Source organism: Sorex araneus, chromosome 1, assembly GCF_027595985.1.
Source record: "Sorex araneus isolate mSorAra2 chromosome 1, mSorAra2.pri, whole genome shotgun sequence".
NCBI lineage: Eukaryota > Metazoa > Chordata > Mammalia > Eulipotyphla > Soricidae > Sorex > Sorex araneus.
In genome coordinates, this window is record NC_073302.1 from 450,854,016 (window position 1) to 450,870,648 (window position 16,633).

Sequence of the window (16,633 nt, forward strand, 5' to 3'; positions counted from 1 at the left end):
CACCGAGGGCCGGGCCTCTGCCCTTCCTCTCGCCCTCCTGCGCGGCCGGGCGCCCCCCCCCCACACCCCGCCCCGGGCTTCTGGGAGGTTCCGCGCGGCTCCTGCCCAGGGCTGGCTCCCGGCGGCGACCCCCCCCCTGCTCGGGCTGGACTGCACGTCCCTCCCCCCCGCCAGCACAGCCATCTCGCGTCCCCACGGCTCGAGGACTCGCCTGTGACCCTCAGGTGGCACGAGCTCCCAGCACGGTCGCCCCCTGCCCCCGGGCTCGAGCACGTGCACGCGGTCTCTGCTCTGGTCCTCCGGGCCAGGGCGAGGCCGAGCCTCGAGCTGCCACGCCGGGTGCCCAGGGGTCTGCCAGCCGGTGCCCCCTGGACCTGACCTGGCGCGTGAGAGCCGCTGTCCAGCGGGCGGTGGCTGGGTCAGCCCGGCCCCGAGCACTGTGACACGGGGGCCCTGATGCAGCCCCCACGCCCCCGGGGAGACCCGCAGGCGCCCGAGCTCGGCCGGGCTCTGCCCCTCGCACCCGACACCGCACGCCGTGTAGGGTCCACGCCCTCTGCCCTCTCCCTCCTCGGGCCTGTCTGTCCCTCTCCGGCCCGGACGCCCATGGCCAGAGGGCCTGGGAGGGACTCGGCCTGTGCCGGCCCGCAGGGATGACGCAGACTGGGGTCTGCAGGAAGGCGAGGGGCCGCCCACCCTGGGCTTCCTGCCGCGTGGGGGCACCGCGCCAGCCGCCCGCTGCTCTCAGACCGTCGCGCCTTTCTCTGACCACACCTTCTGCCCGTGTGAGGGCCCCGGGAAGTCTGGAAGCTTCCCCCGGTGGGGTCCTCGTGGCCAAGGGTCCGCAGGGTGGACAGACACCCATGGCCCGGGGCCAGCCTGGCTCAGACCGACAGGCCCTTCGTCAGCGAAGGCCGGAGAGAGCAGGGGCCAGCCGCTGGGTGTGGACGCCCAGAGCAAATAATAAGGATCGCAAAAATAGCAAATAATAATAACAACAATAACGACGGCGAGAGCCAGAGCCGCGGGGCGGCAGAGAGCAGCAGACACAGGCGGAGCCCCCGCCCCCCCGCCGGCGGAGCCCCCCAGTGCCGACCCCACGCACGGGCACAGTGGCCGCCGGACTGTCCGGGCCGTCCCCACGCACGGGCGGGCCCCACGGCCACCAGCGCCGACCCCCGCACCGGCCCCGCACTGGACTGGGCCTGGCGCAGCCTGAGGTGCGGGGACAGACCCCAGCCCGCAGCAAGGCCCCCTCGGGGACAGGTGGGCCCATGAGGAGCCCCGGCCTCCCTGCCCGGCTGCGGGACAGTGGTCGGCGGGGACTTCACAGCTGGGCCGAGGGCTGGAAGGAGGCACTGCACCCAGCTCTGCACACGGCACCACCGCGACACCCTTCCCAGCTCTGCACACGGCACCACCGCGACACCCTTCCCAGCTCTGCACACGGCACCACCACATCCCTCAGCTCTGCACACAGCACCACTACCCCCCCCCCCGCCCCCCGCTCTGCACCCCACCCCACCACAGCTCCTAGTTTTGCACACTGCCCCCCGCCCCAGCCTGTTGAACTCTCCCTGGCCCTCAGAGCCGTGATCTCTCTGGATCTTCCCTCACACCCGACACGGTCAACCAAAAAATTCTCTTAAACTGTGTTATTTACTTAAACCATTTTTATCCAGGGGCTGGATTTCCAGCTGTTTCCAGACGCGTCATGCCAGCCCCACGCCCACCCAGCCTCCCGGGACCCTCCCGCCCACCTTCCCACCAGCTCCGTCCGGAGGTGAAACCTTGAGTCCTCACGGCTCTGCCCGTTTGTCACTCCCCGACTCGGTTCCTCCCTCGCTTGCCTGTGAGAGATCGCTCCTCTCCTTTCTCAAACTGTGAGGTGTGACACATATGTTAGCAGCTAAACTCCTGAACCCACAAAATCAACAACCAGCTGACAGCTGATTGTGAAGTAAAACAGTAAAGTGACACGTGACAAGTGACAAAAAAAGTGAAAAGAAAAAAAAATTTTTTTAATTTCCCCCAAAACTTAATCTCTTTTTGGTATATAAATTTAAAGATTTATATCATGAATAATTTTGTGCTAATATATTTTGCATTTTATATAAAATAAATTCTACAAAGATAAAATTAGTAAAAATGAAGAGAGTTAAGAAAAAGAGAATATTGGATTGGGACTGGAGCAATAGCACAGCAGATAGGGCGTCTGCCTTGCACGCAGACAACCCGGGTTCGATTCCCAGCCTCCCATATGTCCCCCGAGCAATGCCAGAGGTAATTCCTGAGTGCAGAGCCAGGAGTAACCCCTGAGCATCGCTGGGTGTGACCCAAAAAGAAAAAAAAAGAGAATATTGGATTTATGTTGGCAGATATTATATAATGGAGTCTGCTTAAGTACTTGCATTGGTCCTTAGCAAAGGGATTCTAATAAAAATCTCTGTGGAAAAGCAAAGGGAGAGAGAGAGGGACGGAGGGACAGAGGGAGGGAGGGAGGGAGAAACAGAGGGAGGGGGGAAGGAGGGAGAGAGAGGGAGGGAGGGAGAGAGAGAGGGAGGGAGGGAGAAAAAGAGGGAGGGAGGGAAGGAGGGAGAGAGAGGGAGGGAGGGAGAGAGAGAGGGAGGGAGGGAGAAAAAGAGGGAGGAGGGAGAGAGAGGGAGGGAGGGAAAGAGAGGGAGGGAGGGAGGGAGAGTGTGGGAAAGAGAGAGGGAGAGAGGGAGGCAGGAAGGAGAGAGACGGAGAGAGAGAAGGAGAGAGGGAGAGAGAGGGAGGGAGGTATCTGCCGTAAGATGGAGCCAGGGGCGGGCAGAGGAGGCTGGGGACGGTGGTGGCGGGGGCTTGCCCTGGTGAAGGAGCAGGCGTTGGAACATGCTCTGACTCTGCAACTGTGTTTCTCTCTGTGATTCAGTTTAAAATATAAATAGAATTTTACAGAATCTGTGGCTGTAAAATAAAACCTGATCGGATATATAGCATCCCACTACCCGTGGACCGGAGAGATGTGGGGGGGTCCTTGCACGCGGCTGACACAGCTCAGTCCCGCATCCTGTAGGGTCCCGAGCACCGCCAGGAGTGATTCCTGAGTGTAGACAGGGGAACTCCTGAGCACTGCCGGCGCGGCCCCAAGCAAGCAAACCCCAGGAATGCTGATTCGCCAGTTCTACGCAGAGAATCCCACGTCGGCTGGGCCTCCCAGAGCCCCGCCTCACCCCGGACAGGTCGCCCTGCACTGCGCCGGAGACAGCACCTCCAGGAAGCCCGCCGGGCTGCCTGCCCACTGCCTCCAGGGAGCAACTCAGCAGGAAGACCGCTGCCTGTCTTGACCCCGCCGTCTGACATGGTGGATTCACCCAGCGCTAGCACCCGAGCCTCGCCGAGAGCCCAGGGTCACATCCATGAATCTCTGGTCCTGGGTAAGAAAAAGTTCCCCGGCGCCCCGGTCTCTTCTGGGGTGCTGAAGTCTAAGACGGGCTGATGCCGACCCCCTTTCCCGTGGCACGTGGGGGGGGGCGGGCCTGGGGGCACTCACAGCCCGTGTGCGAGAGGCTGCCCTGCACCACCCCCGAGCCGCCGCCCCGCCCTAGCCGCCCCCCATCGCGAGCACTGACCCTGCCATCCGGGGCTCTGGGGTCACGCTGCTGACCTTTCCTCTCTGGGCCAGAGAGAGGGCGCAGGGGGAGTCTGCGGCCCCGGTTCCCAGGGGTTCCCCCTGCAGGCCCACACCCCTCTGGGTCTCCTCGCAGAAGCGTCTCTCCTTGGCCTGGGAGCAGCCCCAGCTGGAGCCGTGTCGAGCATGACCCACACCACTGCGAGGCCTTGTGGGCGCCTCCGTCCCGGGGTTTGGTTCTCGGTTCAGAGCCGGGGGGTGTGTGGAGAGATGGTACAGTGGTTAGGGCGCTTGCCTGCTGGGAGGTTCGATTCCCAGCACCCCCCTAGCACGGTCAGGAGAGCCAGGTGCAAGCCCTGAGCACCGGGGGGTGTGGCCCCCCAATCAGTCAACCAGTGAATAAGTAAATAAAACCGAGCCGCCACCTGCAAAGGCAGTGCTGCGTCATCTCTTCCCGTCCTGGTGGCTTCGCGGGCCGGTGGTCCCGCTAAGACCCGCCGTGAGCCGGCCAGGAAGGGCAGCACTTCCGGGTCTGACGTCAACCCTCGCCCCTGCAGGCGGCCCCTGAATCCTTTGGCGTCACGACGGCAGTGATGTCACCGAGAGCAGCGTCCGTTCCCCTCCGTCCTTGGCTGGACGGGTCACTGCAGTGCGTCCTGCTGGGGCCCAGGCTCCCTCCTGGACGTGATGACCTCCCGGCCAGCCCGTCGGCGTCTGCAGACTCAGGTGCCCCCTGGGCCCAGCTCTGGGCCCGGGCGTTTCTCCAGATGCCTCTCCTGGCCGCCTTCTCCCACCCCGGGGCTCGGCTGCGACACTCACACAGCGTTTCCGCACCCGGGACCGCGGGCAGGTAGCCGGCAGGCGCCTTCACCCTCCCGGGGCCAGGTGCCGCCCACTCGAGCTGGACCTGCCTGGAGCCGGGTGCCGAGGGGCAGCCCTGGCGGGAGGGCCGGCAGGACGTGCCTCTTCTGCCAGGCCAGGCTCGCGCCAGGTCGTGTCAGGAGCACAGCCTGCACCTGCGTCGGCTCCCCGGCCTGTCCCGGACACCTGCATGGCGACAGCCCGCCGTGCCGCCGTGCCCGGCTGGGGCCTCTCCGGTGAGCGCTCTGCCCTGGGGCCTCTCCGGTGAGCACTCTGCCCTGGGGCCTCTCCGGCGAGCACTCTGCCCTGGGTTGCCGGCCTGGGAAGGGCGACCCCGCGGGGCGTCTCCTGGCCCCTTCACTGCAGTGCCGCTCCCTGCCAGGTGGGGCCCAGAGGCCGCAGTGCTCCGTGTGAAGTGGTTTCAGGAGGAGAGAGGTGGCTCAGGGGTTAGCGCCTTGTCCTGCGCGCAGCCGCAGCCGGCCCGATCCCTGCTCCCTGGCTTCGCTCTGGGCCGGGGGGTCCCTGGCTCGCAAGTTTGACGCCCGGGTGCAGGATAACATTGGTGTGTCCCTTCTCCCTGCCACAGGGAGCATAGCTTTCTCGGGCTACACCCATCACAGTGCTCCCGAGTCACTCCCATTCCTCTGTTTATCTGTAACCTCTTCCCTGTGTTCTCTTCCCCAACTGGCCTATCACCTTTTCCCCCTACCCGGACTCTGTTTACTTGTAAGGCCAGATCCTTCTTCTTTTTTTTTTTTTTTTGCTTTTTGGGTCACACCCAGCGATGCTCAGGGGTTACTCCTGGCTTTGCACTCGGGAATTACTCCTGGCGGTGCTTGGGGGACCATATGGGATGCCGGGGATCGAACCCAGGTCGGCCGTGTGCAAGGCAAACGCCCTCCCCGCTGTGCTATCGCTCCGGCCCCATAAGGGCAGATCCTCCCAAGGACACTTGGCCTGTACCCGTGAGTGAAACATTGCCTTCCTCCTCTCCTGCTGTCTTTTGCATGGTTTCCCTTAAAGCAATGTCCTTTCTGGATAGACACAGGAAGACAGTTAATTTATGCTTTATGACTTAGAAGTTAATTGACTCTAAATAATATTCACTCCTGGGCATCTGTTTTCTTGACTTAAGCCTAAGGTGCTAGTTCCTAGCACCTCAAAGGCAGGGTCCCGACGAGGGACCGGATGGACCCAGGACAAGCTGTGAGCTATATCCTGGCATCAAAATGGGCCAGGCCAAAGCGCTACGTTACTTAACTATAAGTGAAGAGCATGGTCATGGACAAATGCTGTCATGATCCAAAAAGTAACGATGAGATTAGGACCCTGCTAGGTTAGCACAGACTAATCTGGCCTGAGCACTGTAGTCTGAGAGCTATAGCGAGACGGCCCCAGGAGAGCCACCCTGTAAGCTTAATGTATCTCCTGCTGTGTCCACACAAAATGACTAATATTATCATGCTTATATGTTTGCTGGACTAGGAGAGGAGTGTCTGGAGGGTGGCCGATGAGGAGATTGGTGCCAGCAGGAGGTGGCTATGGGTCGCCGGGGATTGGGGGAAGCACACAGAGGGTCTCTGCTCCGGGTCCTGCTGAGTCCAGAGTCCAGGATCACAAAGTTCGGCTGCTCCTCCCGGGAGGGAGCATACAATGAGGCCCCTATAACCACGCCACCGGACTCCACACCAGGGGTGCCCCAGAGGGGGGCGGGCGAGCGCCCTCCCTGCCCCCAGGGACCCAGCCCCGGCAGCCGACCTCCACAACCCCACCACCAGGCTCCAGGCCGCTTTCCACACGCTCGGGCCGAGACTCATGCATGAGTGAACATGTTCCTGGACCGCAGGACTGTGAACCACCATAAAGGGAAATATATGGACATCTATATTTATATTTATATATATTTTCTGAGAGCCTGGCAAGCTCCCCGTGGTGCATTCTCGATGCCAAATACAGCAATAATAACAGGTCTCACACCCCTGACCCTGAAAAGAGCCTCCAATCGTTGGGAAAAATGAGTAGGGAGAGGCTGCTAAAATCTCAGGGCTGGGGCGATGGAGACGTTACTGGCGCCTGCTCGAGTACATCGATGGACAACAGGATGACGGTGATACAGTGCGGAGGGGAGAAACACACCCACAGGTGGAATTTCACTCTTGGGTGGGCAGTCTTACAAGAAGCTTCCCCTGAGGGAAGGACATGCCTCCGTTGGTTGTAGGACTGACCACACCTACGTGTAATTACTGCCCCAACCCTGTGCTCTGGGACATACCGAGGCTGTAGAAGCGGGGGGGGGGACGGGGGGAGGATGAAGGAGCGGGACCCGGGAGGAGGATGAGGGGGTCAGGGAGGGGAAGAGCAGGGGGAGAGCCAGGAGGGAACGGAGAGGAGACGGGGGTGAACCGCAGCTGGGACTGACCAGCCTGGCCGGGGTGGGGCAGCGGCGCGACCACTGAGGCAGGGGCGAGAGAGCCGCGGTGGCCACTCGTGATTTATGTTTTGAACACACACGTGGGCTCAGTTTTCCTCTGGCTCGGGGACAGCGGGGCTCCTCAGCTGGGGGGTGCCACCCAGTCTCGCCGGGCCTGGGCCCCTGGCAGAGGGCGGGGGTCTCGGTGCGCCCCACGCCAGCCGTGGGGGTTGGTTTCCCTCAGGCTTGGAGCTGGGGACCCGTGTCCTGGGCGCAGGAGCCTGGCGCGGTGCCCAGACACCGGCGGCGACAACGTGTGGGTTGGCTCCTTTTTCCCTCTTTCGGAGCCGGGGATTGAACCCAGGGATTGAACCCAGGGATTGAACCCAGGGCCTCGGGGGCGAGTTACTGATTCTGGATGTTGGATCCGGACACACCTCTCACCACCCTTCGCGGGGCCTTTGCGGGCCCAGAGCAGACGCGGATGAGAAGCGGGCAGGAGGGAGCCAGCTGTGCGGGGAGGAGAGCCACGGTACGCCTCCCTGTCCCCACGGTACACCACCCTGTCCCCGCGGTACGCCTCCCTGTCCCCCTGTCCCCGCGGCACACCTCCCCGTCCCCACGGTACGCCTCCCTGTCCCTGAGGCACACCCCCCTGTCCCCGCGGTACACCTCCCTGTCCCCGCGGTACACCTCCCTGTCCCCGCGGTACACCTCCCCGTCCCCGCGGTACGCCTCCCTGTCCCCCTGTCCCCGCGGCACACCACCCCGTCCCCGTGGTACACCTCCCCGTCCCCGCGTCACACGGGCCGGCTGCTCGCCTCCATCTCTGGGAGGGGTGTGTGTGAGTACGACCATGATTCCCCTGTTACAGCTGGGGAAACTGAGGCACGAAGGGCGAGTAACTTCAGTAACCTGGCCTGCCCGCACAGCTCAGGGGCAGGCTGGACCATCCTGGCGGGATCTTTGCCTCTGCGCATGTCTCGTACTCCCGGCGGGACTGTCCCTCTGCTCTGCCCTGGCCGCCAAACCGCTAGTTCATTACTATTGCTGCTGCAGCCGACTCTGCCTGCCACTGTCCCTCTGTGGTGGCCGGTGAGCCGTGCTGCAGCGCGGTCAGTTGGGGCGCAGACATGGAGGCGGGCCGGGGGCGAGTTCCTGCCTCAGAGTCTACTAAACATGCCCCCGGCCCTTTGCAGAGGCCCCGCGGGATTTATCTCCCGGCTGTGTGTCTTAGTGTCCGTACACTCCCGGGAATTCCCGGGCTAGGTCAAGAAGCAATCATCTTAACTGTGTATAATAAAAACAAGTGTTACCAAGTGTTTTTAAGTAGGACAAGAGCAAGTGCGTGCCAGCGTTTCCTCTGGCCCAGGATTGTTGCTCTCCGCCCTGGAACTATCCTAGGGGCGCCCGGATTCACGCTGGCTGTGGAGCGGCGCGGTGTGGAGGCCCCGGCGCCCACTCCCCTGCCTTGGAGCCCTGCAGGGGCGCGGTGTGGAGGCCCTGGCGCCCACTCCCCTGCCTTGGAGCCCTGCAGGGGCCGGTCTGGAGGCCCCGGCGCCCACTCCCCTGCCTTGGAGCCCTGCAGGGGCCGGTCTGGAGGCCCCGGCGCCCACTCCCCTGCCTTGGAGCCCTGCAGGGGCGCGGTGTGGAGGCCCCGGCGCCCACTCCCCTGCCTTGGAGCCCTGCAGGGGCGCGGTGTGGAGGCCCCGGCGCCCACTCCCCTGCCTTGGAGCCCTGCAGGGGCGCGGTGTGGAGGCCCCGGCGCCCACTCCCCTGCCTTGGAGCCCTGCAGGGGCGCGGTGTGGAGGCCCCGGCGCCCACTCCCCTGCCTTGGAGCCCTGCAGGGGCGCGGTGTGGAGGCCCCGGCGCCCACTCCCCTGCCGTGGAGCCCTGCAGGGGCCGGTCTGGAGGCCCCGGCGCCCTCTCCCCTGCCGTGGAGTCTGCTCTCTGCCGGCCGCAGCCCTGCGGTGGGCGAGTCTCGGCCCAGCTCCCCAAGCCGGCCCGGGATCAGCAGGGAGACGCTGACACGGCAGGTCTGCAGGGAGGATTGAGGGAAGCAACCGCTGCCAGCCGCGGCTGTTTGTGCAAATCTGCGCTCACGTCTGGGTGGGGACGTGCAGTGGCCACGCCCCTCCCCACTCCCCCCTGCAGGGACACCGGTGGGGGGGGCAAAGCTCAGGCCTCAGAGGGCTGCTGTGGGGCGGGCAGCCAGGAGGGGTGGCGGGGCCCAGGACTCGCCTTGCTGAGCCGGCTGAACCCTCTAACCCCGCCCCACGCCCCCCCACGCCCCCCCGAGACCGCCCGTCGGGGCGAGGGAAGCCGCACACTTCACCCTCGGGAACCCGAGGCTGTTTCTCCGCGGCTGGAGCCCCGCGTCCCCGGGAAGGGCCCCCTGCCCCCCCACACCGCCACGCCCCCGGGCCGACCCCCTCGGGGGCTCCAGCGCGTGGACGGCGACCCCCGCGCCGTCGTCTCCGGCACACGGGAGCGCGGAGGGCCGTCGTGCTGGGTCGGGGTCGGACCCCGCGCCAGCGGCAGGGACCCGGCCCCGGGACCCACCGTAGGGCCCCCCACTGACCCCTCGGTAGCCCCAGTGCGGCCGGACCCCCAAATCAGAGTACGCAGCTGCCTTAGGAATCAGAACCCACCGGACCAGCCGCCGCCGCGCGGGGTCGCGGGACCGACACAGGCCGGGGCCGGGGGCGCCTCCCCCGCCGGGCCCCCACGCCCGGGGGAGGGGAAAGCCCGGGGACCGAGCGCCGACAACCGAGAGACCCCCAGACGCCGCAGGGGGCGCGGCACTGCTTGTCAGACCCACTTGGAACCGTTTCGGGGGCGCGATGGGGAGGCCGGGGGTCCCCAAGTGCGGCGCCCGCCCCGCCCCCGCCCGGCCCCGCCCGGCCCCGCCCCGTCCGGCCCCGCCCCGTCCGGCCCCGCCCCGCCCGGCCCCGCCCCGCCGGCGGCCGCGCCCCCGCCGCGCAGGCGCAGACCGGACCGGGCGCACCCGGGGGGCGGGGCAGGGGCTCGGTCCCCGCGCTGTCGGGCGGCGGTCGCGTCTCCCCGGGCACCCCCCGCGCCCCGAGGCGCCGGACAGCGGAGGACGCGCAGGGGGCGGGGCTTCCGGGAGGCCGCGCGGCCAAGGACCCCCGCCCCCGCCCCGCGCGCGAGCCCCCACGCCGCCGCCCCTCAAGGCGACGTCACTGCGCCGGGCGCGCCACGTGACGGGGCGGGGCGGGGGCAGGCGCGCCACGTGACTGACTGGGGCGGGGCCGGCTCGCCACGTGACGGGGCGGGGGTGTCGACGCGCCACGTGACGGGGCGGGGCCGGCGGGCGCGCGCACGCGCGGAGGGGCCGAGCCCGCGGGCGCCGGCGCGCGCTGCGGCGTTTCTTCCCGGCCGGCGCGCTGCAGGGAGGCGGCTCGGACCCGGGCTGGGCGCGTGCACGGGATGCCACGGCCCGAGGCCCGGAGGGCGGCCGTGCGCGGCCCGCGGCGGGGTGAGTGGGGCCGCTAGTGTAGACCCCGCCCGGGGGCCGCGAGTGTAGACCGGAGCTGTGGGGGGGGGGCGTCCCGCGAGTGTACATCCCGGACTGGGGGGGGTCTGCGAGTGTAGATCCTGGGCTGGGGCGTCCCGCGGGTGTAGACCCCGGGCCGGGTGGGTCTGCGAGTGTAGATCCTGGGCTGGGGCGTCCCGCGAGTGTAGACCCCGGGCCGGGGCACCCCGTGAGTGCAGACGCTGGACCGAGGGGGGCGGCCGTTATTGTAGACCCTGGGTCGAGGGGGGAATCCCCGCGAGTGTAGACCCTGGGCCGAGGGGGGCATCCCCGCGGGTTTAGACCCCAGGCCGAGGGGGCACCCTGGATCCCCCACGCCTGTCGCTGACGTGGGGGCGCTGGGACCCGGACCCGGTGGAAGCTTGCCCTCGGGGTGCGGCCTGCGGGCGCGGGGTCTGACCCCACAGGGCCAGGCACCCCTGGGGAGAAGGGGAGTGGGCCCTGGGGTGGTGCAGGGGTGAAGGAGCCTTGCAGGCGGGAGACCCGGGTTTGACCCCATGTGGCCCCCCTAAAAAAAGCACAAAAACCCCAGTTTGGCCCCGGTAGCTCTCACTTGAAGGCGTGGAGCTAGACTCGTGCAAGAGTGCTCCTCGTCTTCCCGGCCCTCTGGGCGCTTCTGCACGTGGGTCCTCCTGCCGCGTCCCGGGAGACCTGTGCTGGGGGGTTGGCACCCCTCTCGCCCCCTCAGAATCCATCACCTGTGTGGATGAACAACTGCTTTTTCTTTCCTTAGGGATTTCTTTTGGAGGGGGAACCCCCAACGGTGCTCAGGGCTCCTCCCGTCCCTGCTCTGGGATCACGCCTGCTCCAGGGACCCTCTGGGGGTGCCGGGGTGAGCCTGGCTGGCTCTGGGAGCACCCACCTATTCTGTGACCTCGCCAGCCCCTGTGATTTTGTTCTGGGGTCACTCAGCAGGGACTGTGCCAGGGACGACCCGGTTCCCTGGCCGCAGACCGTGCCCCCTGCCCTTTGCATAGTCTCGGCCCGGCAGACACGTGGTGGCCGCCCTTCTGTGGGGCAGCCCGGCATTTGTGTCCGGGGTGTGAACTCGCTTGGGCCCACCCAGGGTGCTTCAGAGGCCGGCACTGGGAATCCCTTCCCCCGGCCTCAGGGGCCCGCACGGGATGCCGGGGACTGAGCCCCGTGGGCTGGGTGCCAGGTGCCAGGTGCCAGGCAGGCGCCCTCCTTCTCGCTGTGCCCTAGCGGCCCCCCGTGCGGCTGGCTGAGGGTGCGCTGGCCTTCCCGGCCGAGCTGTTGTTTCTTCCCGGGTCCCTTTGCTAGAGGAAGCGAAATCGCTGATGAGAGCTTGAAGGGCCGGTTTGGTTCGGGGCCACACTTGGTGCTCAGGGCTCACTCCCGGGGCCACGCTTGGTGCTCGGGGCTCACTCCCGACTCGGGGGGCTCGGGGACCCGAGGTGCCCGCCTCTGCCCGCAGGCCGGTCACGCGAGCACACAGCCTACTCCTGTGACTCCCCAGGCCCTGAGCACTGGCGGAGGCGCCCCTGAGAGGCTGAGTCGGGGGTCCTGGGTGCAGCTCTGGGGGGCGGCTCTCCAGCAGACGCGGAGAAACACGCCTGCCGGCCAGAGTGGGCCCAGGGGCCAGTGTCCGCCCTTGCCGTGGCCTTCCTGCTGACCCGCGCCACGGGCCCCTGGCGTCCCGGCTCGGCCCCGCACTCACCGGGAAACACGCGTCACTCCGGGCTGAGCCTTGTGCCGTCTGCTCTGCCCCCCCCCAGGGCCCGTGGCGTCGGGTGGGGCAGGCCCCAGGGAGTCGCGTTTCGCTCCTGTGTCTTGGTTGTCGGTTTGTGAGCTCAGTGGTGCCCACTGGCTGCTCTGGCTCGCTGCCCGGGGTCACCCTCTTGGCGGTGCTCCAGGCCCCCCGGGCCCTGGGGGTGGCACCAGCCTCCCCGTGCAGGGCTGGGCTGTTTGTGTGCGGGCTCCGGGTGTTCCCGCGCCTGTGCTGGGTGCCCCATGCCAGGGGCCTCCCCGTGTTCCTCGTGTTGGAGCGGGAAGGTGGGTGTGGGGGCAGGGGTGCCTGTCACGTTGCCGTCAGAGTGGACTTGTTGCCACGGCGCTTACGTGGTCGTGAGGCCTTTTCAGATCTCCTGGGGGGCCGCATGCACACGCCCAGGGCCTGCCCTGGCACCGTGCTCAGGGAGCACTCCTGAGGCTCAGAGGCCCGGGGGGCGCAGCCTGGTGGGCGTGCGAGGCGAGTGCCCTGCCGGTGTCTATCATCCCAACCCCCGAGGCATCGTAACTTTAAAAGTCAAACTGAAGAGGGGGTGGGGTGCAGGACTCTGCCCTGCAGGCAGCTGGCCCAGGTTCGATCCCTGGAACGTGGTGGGGCCTCCAGGAGGGACGCCTGCGTGCAGAGCCGGGTGCGGTCTGAGCACCGCCGGGCGGGCCCCGAGCACCGCCGGGCGGGCCCCGTAGAACCTACAAAAGGGAACAGAAAGTAAGTTCCTGTTGTCCAAGTTCAGTGGAGACATGGCTGCTCATCTTGGGCCGGCCCCTCTCCCGGCCCGGGGCTCCCTCGGAGGGCTGGTCTCTGCCGGACGGGTGCCCGCGCCCACCCCTCCCAGCCTGGGTCCCCCCCCCGCCCCTCAGCGCTTGGGTCAAGTGTCGTCTCCCGCCTTCTCCCGCCCGCCGGGTTGGGTTTGCTCCGGCTTCTCGAGCACTGCAGGGAGAGCGTTGGTCCTCCCGCTGTGACCCCCCCCCCGCCCCCCCATTTACAGCAGAGCCAGCGCCCAGAGAGGCACACCCCCCGGGGCGCCCTAGCAGGCCGACTCTGCGGGTCTTGTTCCTCTTTCAGGCTTGTTTCGGCCTCTCCTGCCCCCAGGGCCGGATTCCTCTTTCTGAAGGACTCGATTCCTTTCATTCAAGGTGCCGGGGGTACCCAGGCTCGGGTGCGGGGATGCTGTCATTCCTGGGGTGTCGTTCTTCTGGGTAGCAGCCATGTGTCTGTACTAACCCTTGTACGTGCACATGCATGTACACATTAATGTACACATTAACCATTGTACATGCGTGTGTGTCTTAGAATCTGTGCTGACTAGCCCCGTGTGCGTGTGTGCATGTGTGTGTGCGCGTGTGTGTGCACGTGTGTGTGCATGTGTGTGCGCGTGTGCGTGTGTGTGCGTGCATGTGTGTGCGTATGTGTGTGCGCGTGCATGTGTGTGTGCGTGTTTGTGTGTATGCGCGTGTGCGTGTGTGTATGTGTGTGTGCGCGCGTGTGTGTGCGTGTGTATGTGCACGTGTGTGTGCGCGCGCGCGTGTGCGTGCAGCCGTCTGTGTAGCCGCCAGCTGTGACGTCAGGCCGAGCCCCGTCTCGCAGTGTCCCGAGCCTTCCCCCAGCGTTGCTCCCGGGGCGTTGTGCGGGCGGCTGTGTGGGCCCCGTGCACCCCGCGTGCAGCCGCTCCTGTGCCGGGAGCCAGCGCACGGCAGCGCCCTTGCCCCGCCTGCCTGAGCTGCTGTCGTTGAAGCCACGTTCCTCCTGTCCTGCGGCCCTGAGCTCCTGAGGGATGTGTGTTTGTTTGCAGAGTTTAGTCTCCTGGGTGAGCGGCGCGGGTGCTGGTCTTCACCCACGCACAGTGCGGGACTGGTCGCCCCCGAAGGTCCCGGCACCTCACCGGCCGCGTCCCCCCTCCCGGCCTCTGAGCCGCCCCCTCCTCCTGCAGAGAGTCCTGTCCTGCTCGCCTCCGGCGGGCGCTTGTGGGAGCAGCTGCACCCCCCCACTGATTTACCTGGCCTTTGGGCCACACCCTGCAGCATAGCCCGGGGGTTAGTCCTCACTGATCTGCCCTCAGAAGGCATTCCTGGCCGCGCCGGGGGACCACAGGGGATGCCTGGGACCAAACCCCGTACCCCGTCCCGAATTCAGTACCCAGTCCGAACTCAGTACCCCGTCCCGAACTCAGTGCCCAGTCCCGAACTCAGTGCCCAGTCCCGAATTCAGTACCCAGTCCCGAACTCAGTACCCCGTCCCGAACTCAGTGCCCAGTCCTGAACTCAGTGCCCAGTCCCGAACTCAGTGCCCTGTCCCAAACTCAGTACCCAGTCCCGAACTCAGTACCCAGTCCCGAACTCAGTACCCCGTCCTGAACTCAGCACCCAGTCCCGGCCCTGTAGAGGCAGTCGCCCTTCCCTACATACCGCCCCCAGCCCCTCCCTCATGCCCTAGGGGCGGGTGCTGCCGCCCTTCCTCATTCCTGGCTTTGTCCTCCCTGGGAGGACGGTGACGGGCCTGTCGGTGAGTTTGTCAGTTTTGTCCCTTGTCTGAAAGAGCTGACGTTTGGTTTACTTCATTTTTCTCTTATTTTCCTGTGTGTCATTTCATTAACTTCTGCTCCGCTCTTTTCCCAGGAGGGTCTGTATTGCTCTAACTCCGGATTCCTGAGGTGGAAGCGCAGGTTCCTGAATTCGGATCTCAAATCTTTTGCATCTTGTTGGTTCGGGCCTGGGGTGGGTCTGATTATCACATAGGCCGAATCTGATGCTTATACCCTGCGCCTGCTTAATGGTTACTTCAGGGTGAAACTGCCTAATAACTTTCAGTTTTAAGGAAATGTATTGCTTCGAGTTTTGGTTTGGAGACAGGCTGGTGGCCCTTGGGGGTCCTTCCGCTGGGGGTTGGCTGGGCCTCCTCCTGCCCTCACTCGCTGACTCAACTCCCCCCCTTGGAATGCCCTTTACTTGGAGTATAAGGAATTGTTGCGGCTCTTCAGCAAGACCCCGCTGTTCCCTGGGGCCGGCACACGCAGTGCTGGGGTCCCGTGGGGTCTCGGAGCCCAGAGCCCGCCGCGGCCCGTGCTCCCACCCGCCCACCGTGTCTGCTCCCCGCATGCTTTGCTGCCTGTTTCGCAGTTTGCTGGGAGTGAGAAGAGTTGCCGGTTAAGAGGCAGAAGTCGGCTGGTCAGTGGAGCACTCCTGAGCGAGTGCTCAGGCCCGAGGGGTCTGGCGTCTTCTCGGCAGGGCCGGAGAGCGCGGGCAGGTGCTTACAGGAGTCTCAGCCGGCCAGTGCTCTTGGGGGAGGTCGGGGGTCCCGCTCGGACTGCCCCGTCCGTGCTGCCCGGGAAGCCCCTCGTCCATCAGCTTAAAACTCTCCTTGAGAGCCAAAGAGCTGGTGGGGGCTACACCCTTACCGTGGCCGACCAGGCTCGGTCCCGGCACCCCACGGGCCTTCCAGCCCCCGCGCCCCGGGCCCAGCACAGCCCCGCAGGCATGGCCCCAGCCCCAGACAACAGGCAGATGAAGATTCTCTTTCAGGGAGAGACGGGAACTACCGTTAGTTTAGGAATCAGAGCCTGGGTGGGGGTTGGCATTAAAAACTCCATTTGGGGGCCGGAGCGATAGTACAGCGGGGAGGGCGTTTGCCTTGCACACGGCCAACTGGGGTTCAATTCCCAGCATCCCATGTGGTCCCCCGAGCACCAGCAGGAGTAACTCCTGAGTGCAAAGCCAGGAGTAACCCCTGAGCATCGCCGGGTGTGACCCAAAAAGCAAAAAAAAAAAAAAAACCTGAAAATAAATAAAAACTCCCCTTGGGGTCTATATTTCTCTTCAACAGCGAAGCTTCCTGCTTAGGAATAAAGCACTGATACGTAAGGATTTATTAAGTCGCTTAGTTTCTACCAAGTTTGGGTCTCTCCAGGAGTAAACTTTGAGCTGTCTGTGTCTGTGGCGCGGGGGCGGGACCCGGGGCCCCCTCCCGGCAGGCCGGCGCTCTGCCCCTGAGCCGTGTCTTCCCGTGTGCTCTGGCCTGTGTGGGTGAGGGGGGAGGGTGAGCAGGGGTGGGGCTGGGGGGAGACCGCCAGTACCGGGGTCTTGGTGGGAACCGCGCTCCTCACTGCGGGCGCGGACTGGCTTTCCCTCCACTCCGTGGCTTCGGTGGGGCCGGGGCTCGGGTGTGCCTGGCCGCTGGCCCCGGGCTTGCTGGCGCCCAGGTGCCGGGTCGCACCTGCCCCCGGGGCGGGAGGTCGCATGTCTGGTGGCTGCTGGGACCTCACGGTGTGTGTGCTGCAGCCCCCGGCAGCTCCTCGCCCCCGCCCTGCCCAGGGGGCGCTCGTGCCCCGTGTTCCGGAGACTGGCAGGAGCGGGGACGGGCCCGTTGGTGGCGGGACTGAGATGGCACCGAATGAGGTGGGCAGAGACGGCAGCGGCAGGGCTGGGGTCCTGGTGTGCAGGGAGGGGCGCG

General features: G+C 65.8%; 1 protein-coding gene across 2 annotated transcripts in view; it reads left to right on the forward strand.

The window, feature by feature from the left end:
* The first annotated feature begins 10,212 nt into the window (after positions 1-10,212).
* The window catches only part of GALNT11 (polypeptide N-acetylgalactosaminyltransferase 11), a 30,605-nt gene continuing 24,184 nt past the window's right edge, over positions 10,213-16,633 (forward strand). For both annotated transcript variants that reach the window (XM_055144652.1, XM_055144666.1), the window contains exon 1: positions 10,213-10,383. The gene's annotated coding sequence lies outside the window, so the exon portion shown is untranslated. The remainder of the gene's footprint in view (positions 10,384-16,633) is intronic.